This window comes from Corvus kubaryi, unplaced genomic scaffold (genome assembly GCF_017639235.1).
Source record: "Corvus kubaryi isolate FWS band 111438036 unplaced genomic scaffold, C.kubaryi_AGA036_p1.0 37394, whole genome shotgun sequence".
NCBI lineage: Eukaryota > Metazoa > Chordata > Aves > Passeriformes > Corvidae > Corvus > Corvus kubaryi.
In genome coordinates this window covers 8,868,429-8,884,116 of record NW_024581133.1, presented here as the reverse complement: position 1 = coordinate 8,884,116, position 15,688 = coordinate 8,868,429, and positions in this window count along the sequence as shown.

Below are 15,688 nucleotides of genomic sequence, written 5' to 3'. Positions count from 1 at the left end.
CCCCGCAGCCCCGCGCGCCGCCATTCGCCGCGGGCTGCCCCTGCGCCCCCGCCTCATTGGTCGTCCTGCGGGCGCACGCCCTGAGTGCGTCACTCTGCGTGATCGCCGCGGTGCAGCCAATCGCGCGCGGGCAGGCGCGCGTGGACAGCGCGCCGATTGGCGGGGCGGCGGCAGGGCCCCGGTGCGCGGGCCAATGGTGCGGCGCGGCCACCACGTGCACAGCCGGTGGGTAAACAGGGGCGGGGCGGGGCCAGGGGCGGGGTCAGAGCTGAGGGGCGGGGCCGGGGCCGGGGCCGTCACCCCTCGCCGCCCGCACACCCCTCAGCCCTGGCCCGCTGTGAGGTGTCCAAGGGAGGCAGCTGGGTGGTCCTGTCGCTTGCTGTGCCACTTCCTCTGGTCACTGCCCGCCAGCGCTGTGCGCAAGGCATGTGCCCTTGGTGACCCCGCGCTGAGGGGAAACCTTGTCTCTCGGTGTCCCTCGGGGAGGGAGAGGCAGTGCTGTGCTGGGTCAGTCTCAGCTTCTCCCGCTGACAGCTGGGCTGGCTGGGGCTTTTAAATACGGAAAAACGACGTGGTACTGCTGTTCCCCCCATGCTTTGCCTGGAGGTTACCTCGGGTTACCTGCCTATGTGAAGCCCTTTCTCGCCCCATTGAGGAGCAGGAGGTGAAGGGGTTCAGCTGTAAATGAGCAGTCCCGGACAGCGTGGAAACCTCGTGTCCCCACAAATACTGTGCGTTTCTGCGCCGTGTAAAGCACGAAACGGCCTCGTTCAAGAACTTGCTCCTAAAACCCTGCTTTGTCCCTGGGCAGGGAAGTGGGTGCACCCGCGCTGCGTGTTGTCACACCTAGGCACATCATCCATAGGTAACACTTCGAAGATTGATCCACAAGAATAAATGCAAAGTGTTGCTGTTATGTTTAGAAATAGAAGCTTAGGAAGCCCCAGCAAACAGTGAAAGAGTGGTGAATATATCTGAGTTGAATGGGCGGGCGCGGCCAGAATCATCATTCCGATAGTGGTGAGGCTGCGACAGCTCCGCGCCCACCTCCAGCCAGCCCAAGACGTGCTGCAAACCGAAATGCTTTGATTCTACTAGATACACACTGCAAATAATGCTGCTCTTGGCCTTGTTGTGTTTTATGATGGCCCGAGCTGGCAGCAATGCATCTTCCTGGAGGTGTGTGCGGTGGATGATGTGCCGGGAGTTCCACGGGTGACGAAGGAGTCATTTCCCGGTCTGAGTCACCTGCCTGCCTTGAAGCTTCTGACAGCTGCATCTTCCTGCATTCCCCCATCCCTCTGGGGCGCTGCAAAACACCGGCCTGGTGCTTCCCAGCTGACTCAGTTAATTACTGAAATTAGCAAAACTTGTCTTCCACACTCAGAGCCTTGGCTTTTAAATAACCCATGAGATAACTCTAGGCTTTCTCAGAACCCCTGTGTGTCCTGTGAAATGTAGCCTCGTATTTAGAGTTCTTCAGTAAGGAAGCAGCTGTCCTTGCCAAGAGCCAGGTAGGCCTTTGGAACACCTTTTGTTGGCTGCAGGTTCACACGCACATCCGTGTTAATCGATAGTGACCCGGGGAAAAGGAACGTGGTTACAGATAGGGTGAATTCATGGGCTTTATTTCAACCTTTGGCCATGCGTTCCCCAAATCGTGATGAAAATTATGTAGAGAAAATAATTGTGTTTTGATAATGGCTGATTGAATATTTAAAGAATTGTTGGCTATTCACACCCCTTTGTGCTTTTGAAATAATTCTTTGTAGAAACTGCAAATGTTGCATTGTAGCTGGGAATTGTGGTGTATAAAATTGTGCTATTTTGGTACTTTTTTTAGTTTAATTAAACTCAGACTTGACTAGTTTTGCATAAATCTTTTCCTTATATGACGTTTTTCATACTGACAAGTATCAGGCTAGTTTTGTAGTCAGCCAAGAGACCGTGCTTGGATGTGCAGCCTGAATATTTGCTTATTTGATGAATTTCATTAGGTACAATGTGTGTGTGTGCAGACTGATTTTGAGAGTATGATGCAAAGGGAAAAAAAATCCAAATCCCACAACTCCCTTTTTTCCTACATGAATTAGATCCAGTATAAAAGTAATTAATTCTCTTATGGGTTTATGAGACCATTCAAATGTTGCCTCCCTTTTATTCTTTGCAAGTGGAAATGAGTGAGATAGGGAAATGAATAAACATGGCAAATTGCTTATGAAACAAAACATTACCCAGAATCAGAGAGAGCTGGGAGGCTTCAGTAACTCGAGCAATTAGCCTGTAGAGGACACAGTTAATAGGCACATTCTGTCACAGTCAGGTGACACTTGTTCCAGATGTTTGTTTGCCGTTTAATATATCTTTTTTTTCAAGCAAGATTTAAAAGCCAGAACTTGTAATTATTATGGAGCAATTAGTTTTGTCATCTACCCATCTTTTTGGTGTTTGAGGCATTTTAACTGACCCACACAATGACGTTCTAGCATGAATGGTGGAAACCACCACATGACTATTTTAGTCTCTGACAAGCCAGAAGGAAGGAAGAGGAGATGAACACTCACAGTGTGGGTGTTTATGTGTGACTGGTTATCTGACTGTGGGAGTTGCTGTGGAAGAGCAAGAGATACATTAAAGTGCTTGATTATATATTCATTCCACTTATTTTGCCACTTTATTCAGGATTCTGTAAGAAAGAGCTGCCTGAACAAGTTAAAATAATGCAAAAATTAGCCTGTAAGAGTAAGGAATACAAAAGAAAGGTCTTATTGGAGAGTATCCACAAAGCTGTGAACAGCTCTAGCAATAATCACAGGCTCATCATGAAGGGAAAGGAACTAGGAGAACATCTTCCTACAGTAGCTGGTAATATCCTGGCTCTGCTGGTTAATTTAGAAATGACTGCTGTGGTCAGGTCACTGAATTTAGATGGATAGTTTCTACATGCAGTAATTATATTTTAACTCATTTCAGTGCACATGTTGAAAATAAGGCTATGAGGGCTTGAACCTGCCAGAAGAGTTTTGGAAAGTACGGAATCGATTCCAACTTTCCACAACGGGAAGGACATGTGATATGTAAATAAACTCTTTTTTTAGGTGGAAGATATAAGATAAGAAATGGTCTCAGTAACAGCTTCTTCTGCCAAGAAGGTTTCTGTTTTACAAGAATCCAAGCTGTAATTGGGAAGGAAGTGAGAAACTTGATGAGTATTTGCTGTGCTCTTCCTGCTCGAAGGGAGCTGAGACACAGCTCTTCATCATGAGTCAGGCACCAGGAGTTTGCCAACTAAGCCTTTCTGTTCTTAATCAATAGCCTGGCAGTTTAGAGAGTGAAGAGCTATTTCTGCTACTGGAGGAGGACTTGGGGAAGTGTTTATGAGAGCTGCTAACAGCTAATTTACAAATTGGAGTTCTTATTCGAGATTGTTGTGCTGTAACACCCATCCAAGCATCTTTCTTAGCCAGTACCAAACACAACGGGCAAAAACCCAGTGTCTGAGCTGCAGCTGAGTTCAGTGGAAGAGCCATGAGACAGGATGTGTGTGAGTGAACAGTATGCAAACCCCATCCTGACTTTTCTGCATGGAAGGGGGGATTTGTCCATTTACCTCGTCCTTTATCTGCAAAGAATTTCAGCTATCTCAGTGGCTTTAACAGATGTTAGGAAGCAGTTGGCTGAGAGCAATGTTTACCCCTGAAAGCAGATATTACAGGCTCTGGAGTTCCACAAAACCCCTCAGATTATAAGGCCTTTTTGCCCCAGATACCCAGAAATCCTTTCTGGAGTTGTTTATGGAGTCAGGACAGGGAGGGATGAGAGACAATTCCTTTATTTCCTTAGTCCCTGGACTTTTACCAGCAAGTTCCTTTATCAACACTGTGCCAGAAATGCAGCCCTGAGTGGAGCATGAATTCTCTCTGGCCTCCCAATCAGCACGAGAAGGCAACGAATGGGTGCTGGTGACACTTGCTGTCGTGGAGAGTCTTTTATTGCTTTTATTTTATTACCAGTAATTGAAAGGTCAGCCAAATTTTTCTTAGACAATTAAGTGGCATTTACAGAGAGGAGATTGAGAGCAGCCAGAGATGCTTTTCCAAGTGCTGCTGCCCAGCTAGTCTGATATGTCACTACAGCCAGTGTGTAAAACACCAGGAAGGATATTTTTAAGGATTGTTCTGTATGTGGTGCATTGAGAAAAGCAAATACTGAGATACTGACCCAGGAACCTGAGAGCTTAATCTGGGCAGGTGTTAGTTCACACAGCCCAGTCTGACAAAGCAAAATTGCCTTGAAGGCCAAAAGACCAATCTTCATTCAAGGTTATGTCTGGAAAATGGAAAATCTTAAATGAGAATAGGGCAGCCCATGTAGAAGTCTGAGGCAGAGAAAGGACAGAGTAGGTTGCATGGGGTTGCTGTCAGAGACCCAAACCATCAGGACTCGTGCACTGAGTCACTGGCTCACACAAGTGCCACATGTCCCATCCTTACCTTCCGAGGGCTCAGAGAGGTCGGTCTCATCCCTGCCTCCAGAGGCTGGGGCCAAGGGAAGGGTGGTGGTGCAAACTGCAGGGGATCCTTTCTACTTCAGTGGCAGTGCAGAGCCAGGACCTTCTCTGTCACCTCATGAGGTGGCAGCACCCAGCAGGCCCACAGGACAGAGGTCCCCAGTGCAGCAGTTCCGTGCACTAGGATTGCATCCCAGCACGTGATGGACCATCGTGTTGCTTCATGCACTGGTAAAGAAAACACTTGAGTGACTTGTTGTTTACTTAAATATTTATATAGTGATTCAGAGTGCAGGATCTGTTACAGCTCGTTCCTGCACCTAAAAGTGATCTAAATCCAGCACTCAGCTGGGCAACAGAAGACTGCTCCAGGGTGGTTTTCGATGTTTACAGATGCTACAGGCTTTGCAAGGAGTGTGAATAGAGAAGAATAATGGATGTGGTTAGAACTTCTCTTCATCCTGCTGTCCCCTGAGGACAGAAAGATTTATTGGGGTTGTGGCTCCTGCACAATTAGAGTGGCCTTCTGGAAGTGCTCCTCTGGAGGAAGAGCTTCCTACAATTGTATCATGTACCCCTCTGCATTTCAGTGACATCAAAGCAAGGTGGTCAGGAACATTCCTATAAATATCTGACACGGAGAGAGGTTACAAATTTCTGTTGTTGAATCAACTCTTAAACAGCAGCTGCATTATTCATGTGTGGATCGTGGCTTGGTGTTCTAGCTCAAGGGAATGAAGCCAGAAAGGGAAAGGGGAATTAACAAACTCGTTCGTGTTCTTAGTTATGTGCTGCTTTAGCTGGTTCCTACTATGGGCTGTAATTTGAGGGTTTGAGGTCTTTGTGAAGTGCTTTTTTGAAAAAATTTAAACTGAAAAAATTTGAACCCAGGATGAACCTGAATCTCATACCAGAAAACCTCACACTGAAGGGAAATGCATGCCTGGATCTGAATTCACCTTTTGGCAGAGCATTCCTGTAAACAGGAATGTGAGCCTTGTGGTGCCACTTCAGCCTTATGAGTTCACACCAAGCAATGACATGGATCATAACTCTGAGAAAACACAGGTGGCATATTCAGAATCTTTGTAAAGATTGTTCCAAGTCAGAGATTTACTGGAAGCATCTGGGTGAAGCCATCAGCTTTGTGATATGGTTCAGCAGCACAGTAATTGCAGATGCAGAGGTGCTCCATGTGAAGTCATTTTTTCACAACCTGGGCTGTTGTTGTTGCCCAGGATTAGGAAAGGTGTTACCTCAGCAGGAAATGGAGATAATGGAATGCTTTATGTCAAAAGGGAATGTAGAGTAAGAGCTACAATGGATGGAAAGTGGAGTCAGCAGCCTGAGGTAACACGAGTGATGGGCAGGACAGGGCCTGGGATCACAGTGGAGCTTTGCTAATGGGAATGTGTGCTTTTACTTGGAACAGGGTTATTTGGCCTTTGCTGCTATTTCAGCATGGTTTGAGGTGTATACACAGTGTGATTCTGTCCTTAAGATGTGTGCGTTGTCAGATGCTTCTGCCTGATGTCAGATTGTGGGATATTAAGAGAGAAAGGGTGATGTTAGGAAAGTTGTACAAATGCATTCAGATACTGGACCTCCTATGCCTGGAGTAGCCAAGGTTGCTTCAGGATGTGGAACCTTTTTCCTCATAAGACTGTGGGAGGGTTTGGAGTTTCATAATAACTGCTCAGAGTTAAGTCCATCTAGTCAAGATAACCCAGGATAACAAGCTGCTACAGGATTTCCTTGCATGCTTTTTCTCAAACTTAAAGCCCAAGACAGTATTTTAGCCATTATAAGCAGTGCTTAGCACAGGAGACGAACAAGTGAAAGCAGGGCACTGTCACTGATGAGGGGTGTGGAGAGGGAAATTAACCCTGGATGGCAGCAGAAGGCAGAAAAGAGTGGCTACCCCAAAACAATCCAACTTTTTAGCAACCTTTCCCTAAAATTTGGTGACCAGAATAACCTTGGACCCATAAGCAAGGCATGTCCTTGGATGAACCAAGGATATTCTCAGTGTCCAAGAGAGGACATGGAGCTCCTGGCTCCAGTGCTTTGGAGGGAGGTGGAACACCCCCAGTGATGGAAGCTGACTGACATATCGGTGGGAGAAAAGTCCTCTTACAGTTATGGCCAAGGCATGAAATCTGATTCGAAGGATTGTCTTAGGGTAGAGCTGTACCTTCCGTGAGCGTGTCCTGTGGTGGAAGTGAAACTGAATCTCTCTCAAATCGTTTCATTGGCTCTGTGGAGACCAGGACCTTTTCAGTCACATCTTGCTCCCCCTTCATGTACTTACAAGCAAAGACTCTCACAAACACTGGAGCAGAGCATTCTAGAAAGATGTGGAATCTTGCCATAAAGGTGTCAAGACATGGCAACAGGTTCTCTCTAGTCCCTACTGTTGTTTTTCATCTTACTTCAAGGCAATTCTTAATTCAAGGTAGAAATTACTGTTTTCTAAATAGTAAATTTTTTTTTTTTTTTTGCTACTTTGCATGAGGTTGAATCATTCCCATTACAGAATTTTTCTAGATGCTTGTCAAGAGTTATCACTCTCTCAACCTTTCCTTGAATTCCAGCTGAAGAACTGGAATCTTTTATGCCTTATATCATGAGGCCCATTTCCCAAAACCCAGGAGTCTGTGCTTAAACTGGTGGCTTTTTAAAACAGCTAGTGGTTTAACCACATTTAAAAATATTTCAACATTTCTTGGAGAAGTTTGTCAGTAACCAGTTCAAGCTGTGATTAAAACAGACATGAAAAAGCTGAACTTGTCATGGCTCATTAGGCGAGTATTTCCCTTTAAAGTAAAGTACACAACATATCCTTTGATGTAAGAAAAGGTTAGGACTTTATAATTTCAGTTACAGCCATGCATCTGTGTGTTACAGCCATGCAGCTATACATATATATAAATATAAAAGAAAAAGAGAACACATCAAACTCACTTGCCATGGTAACTGTTGTTGTGGAAGCCACCAATGGTCAGCTGGCTGTGAAAAGCCTGAGAGATGAGAAGACACCATTAATACTGTTCATTTTAGACATGCACACAATGAAGAAACTATTTTTACAGTTTCTTCTGAAATATGAAATATTAGGCATTGTCAGAGCCAGGATACAGGGCTAGGTGGACTTTTAACTGCCTGCTGTTGTGATTCTTATCTTCCTCCACAGGGTGAATTAGAATTCTTTGGATCAATGAATGTACACAGGCTTTTCTTGTATCAGAATAACATTACACATCCTCTTGTCATTATAGCACACCAGAAGATTATTTTCAATGATAATGACAAGATCATGTCAATCACAGGACTTTTGTAGTAGGAATTTACTTCTTATTACGTCTTTCATGTGGCAGATTTTCCCCTTTCTTCATCATGAATTACTACTTAGAAGTTGGTAGCAAAAATGTTCCAAATTTTAAAAAGAAAAGAAAATGTCTAACTTGTGCTGCCACCAGTGCTCTAAGTTATACAGGCATTAACTTCTGCTGTGCATCCATGATTATAAAAATGGCATAGGCAGAGCCTACATTTTGTTCTGCTTAAGTATCTGCAGAGATCACAGCTTTTCTCTGATAGACACTATTGTTGGAAAACTTTAGTATGCTTTACCTGTATTTTTCCGTGTTCAAAGGATGCAATCACAGAGCACTTCATTTATTTTACTAAGAGCTCAGTAGATGCTGCTCTGCTGCCATTCTGTAAAGAATGTATTTTTATGTAGAGGCATTAACAGATTCTTTTCAAATTCCAGAAAGAGTGTGATCGTTTTATTTGGCATAATGAAGTCTGGGCCCTTATAAAATTTGATTGTTTTAAGGCCTTTAATTTCCCTCCACACTTCATTTTTTTAAACTTAAATAGGTTCACTGGAAATTTCCTCTGTTTATACAAGTTCTTTCAGGCCCAATGGAACTTGGGCTGGATGTGTAATTCATGGGGACACTGACTGTTGGTGTCCACAGGATCTGAAAAATGGATGACAGGAGATGCCAACTGTAAAACAACTGCACCAGGAAGTTAATTACAAAGAGCAAAGATTTAGTTCAAATGCTGATGGAGAAACTGACTTGAAGAGACTGAAGTTAGGCAATCTGGATCCTCTTAGTGTCTCTGGAAAAAAAAGGAGCATTTTTAGATACCTTTGAGACACTGCCATGGATTTAGAAATCAATCTTGCCCTAAAATTTTTAGGAAGTTAATTCACATTTTTGACTTTGAGGGATAAATGTCTGCCTGAAAGTCAGTAGGACTTTGGTGCTGGGTTGCTAAGATGCTTTGGAAATGGGGCTGGTTATCACCTCCATCACGTTTTCATTCTTTGTTTTAGTCATTCTGTATATTTTGCTAGACGCTATTTGTCCTTCAAATGGAGAACCTATTTGAAATTAATGATAATTGATTAGTTGCTTCTAAGCCTTCAGTTGTCATACTTTGCTGATGTGTAAAACTTCCCAAGAAAAATGGTGTCATAATGGCAACACTGTGCACCTTGACATTAAGCATGTATTTCACTCATGGCCAATTTAAAAATCAAAATAGAAAATTTGTAATAATCTCCCTTTACAGTTTGGGTTATGAGAAGCTGAGAATTCCCTTAGGCTTGATTGATAAAACATGGCATTTATCCTATTCCTAGGATGATGTTCAGCAAACTTTATGACGGAAGGAAACAGCTGGTAAAGTGGGTTCATGGAAAGGTGAAGGTAATATAGACATAAAAAACAAGAGGATAATGATTTTAAAAGGGATAATAGTTGTAATAACACCATTAACCTTTTGCTTCAAATTATTGAATGTGTGGTCTCTTCAGCAGGCTAATCAAAGGTTTGCATTAACCACGATGCAAGAGGAAGTGGCAATATACAACCCGAGGTGATTTTTTTCCCTCTTCCAATTATTCACTATCAAACCCTTCCTGAAAAAAAAGGAGAGAAAAAGAACCCTTTGGCCGTTGAAGACCCCTTCTGATTTTGAGCTGAAGCTGACTTGCTTTCAGAAGGAACAAACTTCAGCTACCCTCCTGCTTTGTAAGAGATGGATTTTGCCCGGGGAAAAAAAAAAAGAAAAATAAATATAAGTTGTTAAAGATATGTAGAAATTATAGCCAGAGTTGTGAACAGGTAGCCAAGTGTTACAGGGCAGATTGTTGGCAAGAGTGAGACCTGACCTGTTGGGGGAATCACAGGCAAGGGATCAGCAGCAGGAGCCCCCCCTTGAAGCAGACACATCTCTTCCTCAGCAGCATAGGCAGGTCACTGCAGAAGTCTGATGTCATCTTGTCTGGGCCAATTCTGCTGTCTAAAGAGCAAATTCAGCCTGGAACAGAGCAAAATTGCCCTTTTTATTTCCCTGTTTGTGCACATGGCATTGACTACCAGGGGCACACTGTGCTTTGACAGTTTACCCACATGTAAAAAGGCAAATGCATGGATGGTGGAAAACTGCTACAGATGATGGAAAAGCTCATGGTGACTTGATGGAATTGTTCAGGAATTTGTCCAGGTGGACAAATCTGCTCCATCTTACAGTTTCACAGGTGGTGATCCTCATTGTTCACTTAAGGCATCTGAACAGGTGGCACAGAGAATCTGTGGCTGCCTCATCCCTCGAAGTGTCCAAGGCCAGGCATGGATGGGGCTTGGAGCAACCTGGTCTGGTGCAAGGAGTCCCTGCCCCTGTCAGGGAGGTTGGAGCAAGATGCCCTCTAAGGGCCCTGGAGCCCAAACCATTCTATGGTTCTATGATTCTATGGGCAGTCAGTGGAGGGAGAACCCCCTGACAGAGACACCCAACACAAGATTGTCTGGCTGGCCCATGATGTGTCATGTCTATCTAATATGAAAGGAAGAAGTGTAAAAGGAAGTTTGCACCATTCCTGGCTGACAAAACCTTGTAGCATTAACAGTGCCGTTCTGTGCAATCAGAAACGGTGAAAGACTTCAGGAGCAACGTGCCCTGAATTTGAATTAACCAGATTGAATTTAAAATCAACAAGCTGAAAGGGTTTGAGATAAGAAGTCAGAACATTCAGAGGAAATGAGAACTGTTCTGGGAACTAAAGGTGAGAGAAACACTAAGTCACATAAAAATTATTCAGCAAGAACAGAGACACCTTTTCTTTTTCTGGACACCTCTTCTTAGAAGCTGTCTATAACCAGGTAACCTTTCCCGGGCATTTTCCCAGGCTGTTTTGAGTAGCTGAGTCCTTTGTTTCAAAACCACCCATTGATTCAGTGCCCTAAGTGAGAAGTAATTAAGGTGGACAGAAATCTTGTCTGCTGTATGGATGTATGATGTGTAGGAGATAGAGACAGAGAAGGGGTGAATGAATTTTTCAAGGTATCTCTGACAACACGTGAATCTGTGTAGAGTATCGTGAAATACACGTGTGTGATGTGCAGCTCTTGATCAAATTTCTGTCTATTGAACTCTTTTTTTTTCCATACACACATGCTGATGTACATATGTGTGAGTTCCTGAAACATAATGAACTCTTTAGGCAGTACTTTGTCAGAATATCATTTAAAGAGTTACATCCTTTTAATGCACAGTAGTTTAAGCAAACTCCAAGGTTCTTACTCAGCAATAAACCCATTAAATCATCTTAAATACCATGTCATAATGACAATTTGATGCCACCAGATGTGGCACTAGGGATTTTTTTTTCCTTTAAATGCTTTCCTGGAGATACAGCTTCCTGAATTTTAAATTCTCTAGCCTGTTTGCACAGCTGTTAGATCCCAGAGCTCTGCCATCTTTTTGCCTTGCATCAGTTATTCACTAAATCATGTGTGGCATGACTACAAACTCACTGCATCTAAAACGTTTAGGCTCACAACCACTTCACCCTCGTAAAGGCTGAATGGGAGAGGGTTTGGGCATTAAATTCTGAGAGCAGTAGCCACTCCAGCTGTGGAGCTCCCTTATGGGGAGATTTCAGAGGCAGGCACAAGAATACCCTTCACACACTGCTTTTCACTGGCAACTTACCCTCTTGGATCTGTGGAAAATAGAGATGTCTGGCCTCTTTCCTGTCTTTTCTCACCTTGTTAGCCAAAAGGTGACCAGATTGATAGTCCAACACCACTTCTACCTGAGGGAGACTTGGGAAAGGGACACGTTAGCAGGATACAGAGGAGTCCAAAAAACCCTCTTACAAATAAATGTTATTTCATACCATGTGTGTTTAAACAGTGGAGCAAGTCATGGGAGGCTGTGGAAAAACTGAGGCAAACAAAAGAAATATGTTAAATGAGGAGCAGAGGGAGGGGAGGGAAGATGATCTCCTGAGCATAAAACGTGGTTGTCCAGAAGCAGCTCGTAGTCCAAGAAGTCCGTGATTTCTGATTGGCAGAAAGCAGGAGACCATCTCATGAGCTGGCTTTTGATTTAGCTGTCAGTGGCACTGGAGCCATCAAAGACGGGTCACGGGGTGTTTGCTCCAACCTGTGTGGGGGGACCATGTTGGTTTTTTGTTGTGCTGTGAGTTTGTGTGGATGAGTGCTGCATGATCTGAGGTGGCCTCGCCCCTCTGAGACCTTGTGTTAGACATGAATTTTCCTCTAAAAAAGGCAGTGGGAGAGATCCACCGAGGCACCCTGAGAGTGTTGGCAAAGATTTAAAGTGAGGCTGTGAATTTTGCACAGTTAAATCATAAGTGTGACCACATCTGAGGTGCAAGTGTTCATGGTGAGATTTGGAGCTTCTCTCATGTGGGTCAAAATCATGATCTGTGACCCCAGGGGATCGCTGGGGCATTTCCTGAGGGTCAGGAAGATGACACAAGACAAGAAAGTCTGGAGGTCACAAACACCTACTCAGCCAGAGTGTGATTAGGTGTCATTGCAATCCCAATCTTTTACCAGTGCTGAAGGATTATTAGTGTGAACTAGAAATACTTTTGAAAAGGCTTCAGAAGGATTACCCTTGCCTTGCATGGAATCTTGGTTTGATTTGCTGTTCGGCTTCATGGCTGGCACATGAGTGTTTGAGCAGCTCAGTATTGAAGAGGGCATACAATATTCTCTAGATTACCCTCCAGTGAAGTGTAATATTTGATGATATCAGTACATACAAAACAGAACAAAATGACAACAGCATTCAAGCATCTTGTGATAGCAAATGAGGTAGAGAAGTTAAATGGATATAGAAGAGGATCCTCAGAGATTGGATCTCAGTGTGATGCTGGTAGGAGCCCAGTTGTTACTGTGCTGATATCAACATGTGGAGCTCTAAATCTTTTTGGATCGTGGCTGAACAGAAAGATTTACTCCTAGCTGCCTTTTCTCTTGCTCAGATTGTATAGGCTTCTCTCCTACCAGCAAACAAATAAAATCTGTGCCAGCTATAGCGGCAGTTTACATGGAAAAGCAACGAAGCAATTTCAGGAAAGTATTAGATGTAATTTTGGCTTTTTTTTGCTGTCACTTAGCTGCTAGAAAGAGGAGATGCACTGATGTGCAGAGCTGGGCATGTATTATGCAAACTTCTATCACAATGCCATTGACTGCTCGTGGACTCCCGTATCTCTCTGTTTCCATCTGTTGTTTCAAGACTAAGTTGTTTGGAGGATGTCCAAATTCCTTTCCCTTTTCCAACTTTGGTGAAGTACCTGCCTGCCTTAGGCTCCCTACATAGATAACAGAGAGAGAGGGAGGCTTCTCCAAGGAATGTGATGTGCCAGGGGATGCTCCTTTCTCTCCTTCTCCCCCTTCCCTTCTTCCATCCTTTTCCTGACTGCAGAGGGATTTTAGAGAGTGCTTGAATACATCACCCCAGCCATGCACAAGAAAGGAATGGGGTGAATTTGGGCTATGCTGCTGTCTGCAGCTGGCCCTGGATCAGGATTAAGATATCACAGGCTGTAAGGAGTAGGAATGTGGTTGTCTGTGGCCCGTGAGTGGGCAACGGCAGGAGCTGCTCTGTCTCAGTCTAGGCAGTAGCTCATGGCTGATGCAGTATTTCAAGAGATAACAAGGGAATGTTGAGCTTATCCAAGAAAACAGAAATGACACAGAAGATAAATAAGGAAGGCATATAAAGCATAAACGCAATCCTATTAAAATTAAGTATGTTTTAATTTCTGAAAAGATTGATATTTTGGTGTTAGATTTACTGAACAGGAAAAGATTACAGGCATCATTAAAATAAAATGTTTTCAAGGGCCCTTTTGAAAAATTGTATCCATGTTTGCAATTGCCATGTGCAAAATATAAAAATCAGAGAAGGGAAAAAACCCCCAGCAAGCAGTGGAAATAGCCCATTTTGTGAATTATAGGAAGAAATATACCATCTGTGATTTAGTGCAGTTCCCAAGATCCCATCTGTGATCGAAGCACAGTCCTCGGTGAAGGCTGAATCCCTGAGCCGTTCCGTATGATAAAATATTTCTTTTAGAAGGCTCTTGGGCTAATGGGTTTGTTTTTCTGGAATATGGCTCTTCTAGATGAGACATAAAACCCTAGAGGCCTAATTTTGCCTCCAGTGGCCGACTACAGCTGATGTCAGGAGAAGCAGGAGTGAAAGGAGGTCAAAGATCTGACAGCTTTTCCTTCAGAATTTCTGTACTACTTTTTATCAGGTCAGGTTGTTGGGTCTAAGAGGTCCAGACTGAGATTTCATAATCTCTAGAGTCAAACATTGTGGTCTCCTTGCACCAGGAAGGCTCACCCTGCAGCTGCACCACAGAAGCTCCAACTATTTCCTGTTACTGCTGTTCATTTCTCAGCAGAAGAGAGAGAAAGAGAGATCCCTCAAACTGGGACAGGCTTCTCATGCAGCTGCACCTCTGCTGTCTTATGATGCCTTTCCATGTGTTGTCACTGATCTCTTAGTCCAAAGGTGGCCTCAGGTGTATCAGGTATTTATGCAAACACAACATATTTAATTCCAATCCTCTATTAATTACACACACAGGTACAGGCTGGCTCAGTTTCAGTTACCACTGAAATGTATATTTGAATAATAAATGCATTCACCTGTTTAATAAATGTTTATATTTTCTCCACTATGTAATTACATGCTGATTATACAATTACAGAAAATGCTTACATGTTTTGCACAATTATGCTATTGCTGAAATAATGCCTCCAATAGAGCTCTGTGTGTAAGCACGTTTGGGAAAATACCACCGAGGCTGGTTGTTTTGGAGTCATCCAGAGCTCGTGCAGCTCCATGTGCTGCTGGAGCAGACACTGACACACCGCAGGAGTGCGCGTGGGATTATTGTTATCACCTCTGGGTGAATCTAGCTCCATTAAAAAAATATTTGCAGCTTTATTATAAAACACCTGTGTTAAGGATGCTCATCCAACCTGATTTTGTGGTCCTGGTGCCCCATGGTTCTGACACACAGGGTGCACACGGGCTGGGGATGCAGCACCCCAGAGCCACTGCTCCCTTTCTCTGTGGGGGTTGGACCCCAACTGCAGTTTATGCTTGCCCCTGCTAGGTTTAGAACAGACCTTTCACTGCGCCCGTATTTCCTTGGAGCACTACAGGCATCTTGTGTGTGAGGGATAGGGCAGATTTGAGTCGCGACATGTGATGCCGTATCGTGAATACAACTGCAGTTGGCCCTGGTGCAGCTCTCTGCTCTGGGTGTTCTCATGCTTGGGGGTTCCCAGTCACGGGCTTAATACAGACAAATAAACAAACAAGTGGCAGCCTTTGATAGCATCGGCATCTGTGTTTGTACTGATGGCAGGTGAAACAATTCACCCAAGCTAACACAACTGGCAGCATCAGAGCTGGGAGCAGGATGCCCGCCTCCTGCCTGCCTTTCCCGGGATCAGCCAGCTGCCTGCACAGCACCGTCGGGAGAAAAAAAGTCCTGTTCAAAGGATAAATACACCCTGGCTTTGCCTCCCCCATGCTGTACAGGTCTTGCAGCCAAAGGGTTAAAAAGATATGAGTGCTTTTGGCATGCTCTGCGGCGTGCCCGAAATCTGAACATGAATGACCAAATTGCTTTTTACTTTTTAAATTAAGGCCTCTGTCTGTACGCACGCAGCTCGCACTGCTGTTCCATTAAATAAGAGAATTTGTTCCCACTCTTATTTTTAATAGGGTATGACCCTGCCGTTCCATCTCACAACTTTAGTGACATGAGATCTTATTAAAAGCAATCCTCCCCCTCTCCTCCTTGAAGTCTGA